The following is a 5,699-nucleotide window of genomic DNA, read 5'->3' on the forward strand; positions in this document are numbered from 1 at the left end:
GTAACATTATGCATGCTTGCTGGTACTGTGCCTTGAATGACTCACCAAAGGCTACATCAGGTTGCAGACAGGGGCTATTTTTTTTTTCTCTCCAATAAACAGGTATAGTGTAACTTTCTTAATAATAATAATAATAATAATAATAATAATTAATATTATTATTATTATTATTATTGCTGTTGTTGTTTTATTGTTGTTATTTCTTCACGTGGTCCCAATTTAAAAAGAAATATATGAGACTTGTGAAAAATACTGTAAAATGAAAATTTATTTCACTAAATTTATTAATTTCCATGGAAAAAACCCACAAAATTCCAACACCATAATCTTATATATGAACACCCACATTTGTCTTTATTTATGTGTGTCCCTGCTGCCAAACGAGAGTTCCCAAGTTCGAAACTCGCGGCGGCATCCCAATTTTACCTTTTTGTATTTTTATCCTCAGACTTTAAACACTCCCATCCTGATAATTTTTTACTTTGTTTTATTCCCTTTTAAGCTAGTAAATAATAAACGACGAAGATAATTTATTATTTAAATAAAACCACACATATTGGCATTGAAACAACTTTGCAGCACATTGGTGTGATTACATTCATGGATTGACCATTTACTTTCTTTTATTTCACTGAAGTAAGAACTGAAAAAGCTATAAGTTTGCACAGCGTTCTGTTCATACGTCAGTGAACTTTCAAAAGAAATAAACTGGTCAACTCTGCAATTTTAAAGTAAAGACAATTTTTTATTATTTTAAAATATTTTAAATGGAAAATAGATCTTTCTTGCCTTTACTATCCTTACATGAATACATATAAAATATCAATCGTATCGTAATTTGCATCCAGCCAAGCAGATGATACATACTAATTTCCTGACAACATGACACAAACTGACTCTTGGTCATTAAATGAACGTAGGAGCAGCAGTAGTATATGGGGTCACCCTAGCGTCAAGTGGACTTACCATGCAAAAACAGTCGATTCACTCTGGCGTCAAGGGGAATTTAACATGGGAAATTTTAACATGGATGGAACTGTAGAGCGTCAAGGGGAATTGAACATGGAAATTGAACAGGACCGGTACTTTAACGTCAATGGGACTTTAACGTTAAAATATGGGGTTTGCACTTTGTCGTAAATGGAAATTGAACATGAGAATGTCACCTGGATGTCAATGGGAATTGAACTTTGGGTGACGTCATGAGGTTTATAGGGTCAAAACATTTTATAGGGATTTTAATGTATTTGTAAGGACAAAGGGTAGATAGGGACAAACATACAAATACACATTTAAACACACAGAAAAGACGACAGAAATGTTCTAAAACAAACCTCACAGAGAGAATAATGGCTCAAAAAAGAAAAGTCTATTGTATGGGTTCAAAACATTTATTCAAGTATATACATGGGCTCTCTGGCCTGTGCTTTGGTCTAAGCACTATCCATTTAATACATAAACATTTCTACATCAAACAAACCTATTTACTAGTTATTTAGTTCTTGGCTCTAGTAAACCTGTTTACATTTAATGTTCATTTATAAGAAAAAGCTAACACAAAACAAGTAACATGCAATCAAATAGGACAAAGTTCATGTTTCTCTCTCTCTCTCTCTATTCGTCTCACACGTTGTTAAAAATCTGGTCAGCTAGCACTTGTGTCCCAGCGTAGATATTTCCCATCACTTAATCCGTTTCATTCATAAATCGGCTGTTATATCCATCGTGCTAGGTACACTTATCAGTAAGCAGATCAAGTGCAGTCATCGTCTTCTTCCCATGGAGGTACAATGTATACCATATGAATGGTTACTTTTCCTTCGTTGATGTCAAATTTTCCTCTCATCGACTGCACGTCTTCAATAGCCCTAAAAAGTTTGGACGAAGTTATTTCTGCAGGTGTGCTAAATCCGAGACATACAGGTGAGTTCAAACTGTCGCGATACATAGATAGGCTCAAACGACCTCGATCTTTGACTTGGCAATGACATTTGAGTTCCTCTAACAGTGAGTCAAGTAGGTCCGTAATGAAACCTGCTACTTCCTCGGCTGAAATGTCAGACGCGAAGTCTCTAAATTTCACCGTGTAGGTGTAAGTTGTCGTTCTAAATTTTCTTGAGGTCTGAGTCATTTGGATGCTAAAATACTCCTGTAGGTCTACTGAATCCTTTCCCTTCTTGGACGCACTTTGCTGTGACCGTATCGTAGTGAAAGAGGTCAGTGATGTTTGTTCCTTCTCTTTTTTCATCTGCGTAGAGTGATTCATCTTTCTCGTTGCTTGTCCTCGCAATGAAGTGTCGTTCTTGGAAGTCGTCCCTTTTTATACTGGGTGATATCAGTATGTCCATAAGGTAAAGTTTTGTGGTCTGGAAGTTTCACTAGCTGCACGTAGTTTGTCATGGCGTTAGTACATAAATAACTAAGATGTGTTACTGCATTGGTGATGTGATAGTGAGGCAAAGAATCACACCCGAGTTTCTCGTTGGACTTGAGTCTTACGCTCTTTACTTGCTGTTTGAAGGGATTCATTTTTTCTCAGTTGGTCTTAGTAGTGACAATGAACTGTTGGTCTTGGACGTTGTCCTTTTTTATATGCTGACCAATATTGATGTGACCGTACGGCAAAGTAAAGTGGTTGGGAAGTCGCACTCGCTTCTGGTACACGATTTGATAGACTTTTTCCAAGGGTCGACTGACGATGTGGTGAGTGGGTAAACGTACAATCTTGTTCGGCTGGTAGGTGGTCACTTTAAAGTTTGCATCCTCTCCAGACTGCAATGCTTCTTTCAATACGCCAAAGTTGACCACACGACTGGTACGATAATTCAGAGTCAATCCTTTCACTTTACACTCTGTGTGCACTTCTCCTTGTGGGTCCCGGTATTCGTAGCCGTAATTTTTGGGACCGCCACTCGCGAAACTTAGAATCTTGTCGTCAGGATGTTCGTCTGTCCAGGCTCCTAAACGGTCTCCTTCGATGTTAGGGTGTTGCTGACCCGGTCGATCGATGTAGATGCAACTGTCCGTGTCAAAGTACAGGACGCGATCCCCTAACAGTTCTAAAGCTTCGTACAATTTTAAGCGAGCATGAGCTGTCACGTAAGCCGCAATGATGACATTTCCAAAAGGGTCGTCTTGTACAAAGTCCAGATCTTCTTCGTAATTGACCAAGATTAAATTCTCTCGAACGACGTCCACGTGTTTCATGTATTTGGTTTTGCCGTGAATCATCTGGAAGTAGCGGGAAGGTTCTGTCAAATATTCCGTCTTGGGTAAACACGGTCGTTGTGCCATTTTGCCCCACAAGCAATTTAACATCACTTTGGCAAACGATCGCCTGCCTTCGTTTTTCTCGATGTGGTCTAAAGTGATGCCTTCTTGTTCCCGGTATTTCTCTTTGAATTTTATTTGGTCTTCGGGAGTGTGACACCAGGACGGATAGCCGCTGGCTTCTTGCTTCAGTTTCAAAAAGGCATCCACGTAGTCTGCGAAAATGCCTTTCTGAGTAGGGTCACCCTTGTGGTATTGTTGTGTCTTGGGAAAGTGGCAAATTTCGTACACTTCTAACAGTTGGTATCCCATGTCCATAGCTTTGAACAATTCTACGCTGACCCAGGTTCCCGTCAAGGTCCGTTCTTCCTGGGTGTCCTGACAAGGCTGATCTTGGTTGCACGTTTCGGCACAAGTACGGCACAAAACAACAAAACAAGGGAAACATCAGTTTGCCTTGACAATGGTGAGGTAAGACGGGATGGTATAGGTTCGTGGGAGGCAAAACTTTGCACTTGATCAAGCCTTCGTATTGTCGAATGTTGACCAGGTCGATGTGTTCCGTCAGCAATCGCGGGTGCCCTGTAGGAAAGTGACAATATTTGCACACGTAGGGATACAGCGAACACACATCCAAGTATTTGATTTCTTCTCCTTTCTCTTCGTCGGCTTGGTACAGCAAACAGGTGGCATTGGTCCTTCCTCCGTACAAACTATCCCTCGGGTTCAGGGGGTCCATCAGCTTGTAACTTTCCACGACACGTTTAAACTCGGGATCGATTTTCAAACGGTGATCGTATTCGTGTTCCCACATTTCCACCACTTGGTATCCTTGCTGTTCTAACTTCAAGCGTCGCTGACAAGTGTCCTGGTACAGGTCTTCCATGGTCCGTTGTAAAAACTGATTTTTAGTGTCACGGTCAGGGTAGCAGAAGGGACATCCGTGAAATAAGCAACCGTTAAACTCATACACGATCTTGGGGTTTTTTAAGTCCCAGCCATCGACCGAATACGTTCCGATGGTCCTTTCGCCTCCTCCGTTGCGGGCATGCTGAATCCATTTGCCTTCCTTGTCGCACAAGTAATGTAACCAGCGTAGGGCTTTGACCGAGTATTGACGCTTGACATAGTTGGTCGTTTGAGGACTGATGACAGCCACGGTCTTTTGAGGCATGAATCGTTGGCGGTACACTAAGGAACACGCTTTGGCAATGGTGCAAGCTTCTTTCAAAGGATCGACCCCTCCGTGTTCCATGAACAGTTCTCGAAATTTTCCACAGCAACGTCGTAAAATGTCCACGTCGGAACGACAATACTTTAACATTTCTTCCTGAAAGTCGAAGGGGTCAGAGGCATGAGCCTGGTACCAAGCGTAGAAATCTTCTCGTTGTTCGGTACGCATGTTGTCGGGGTCGTAATAGTGAGCCTCAGGCAAATGGGGTAGAACGGCATGTTGATTGGCTTCCGTATTGAAAAAGTGTGGAAAGTACCCTTTAGCCATTTCTCTCATTCCAAACGTTTTAGGCATTCGACTCAAAGGCATGGCCAAGTAACTCATCGAATCTTTAAACTGCACTTGTCCCACTTGCATGAAAATGATTTTGGCTCCGTTCAAAGTGACTTTAGGACGTTCGGTGCCATCTTCCGTATAGTACCTCAAAAGAAACTGTCCATCGTATCCGGAGAAATTGTGAGCCATCACCGTGGCATGGCGATGACAATCTCGGTAACGTTCGATGTCCTCTTTGCTTCATGTCTTGTCGATGGGGTCTAAGAGCCATTTGGCAAAATCGTCTAGCGTCCTTGGTCCTCGAAAGATTTTTTCACGCCCTCCAGGAATTTTGCTGCAGTGAGGGCAATAACTGAAGATAGGTTCTTGAATACACTTCTCGCACGCTCGATGAGCCACGCAGAAATTAGGAATCTGAATGCCAGTCTCTTGCATGCATTCGAAATCGAAAAAGATGAAATTGCCTTTCTTCTTGTGACCGTCCTCTTTCTCTGGTGGGGGGTTGGTATTTTTGCACGTAACATTGGTGTTCCAAGTCCACGATGTGGTGACAAATGTGACATTTTTTCTTTCCTGAACATACGTGTGCCTTGACACTATTGGTACGTATGCCTTGTCCACACGCGGGGCACAATCTCAGCAGTTGACAAGCGCATTTCTTCTGTGAACCTTGCGTCTTCAAATGTTGTTGGTAACAGGTAGGGCTGACAAACGTGCGCAGACAAGTTGAACAAGGCACTGGTTCTTCGCTCAGACAGGGTTGAGAGGCCAAACATCCTGAGCATTTCCATCCACAATGTTTGTGTTGCTCTCGATTATTATAACCATGGTCACATTTCTCACAATAATAAACATATCCCAGGAATCCAGTGATACTGGTAATGGTATCGAAATGTTCATCGTGATGATAAAGGTGAAT

This window comes from Sinohyriopsis cumingii, chromosome 18, assembly GCF_028554795.1.
Source record: "Sinohyriopsis cumingii isolate HCF-2022 chromosome 18, ASM2855479v2, whole genome shotgun sequence".
NCBI classification, from domain to species: domain Eukaryota; kingdom Metazoa; phylum Mollusca; class Bivalvia; order Unionida; family Unionidae; genus Sinohyriopsis; species Sinohyriopsis cumingii.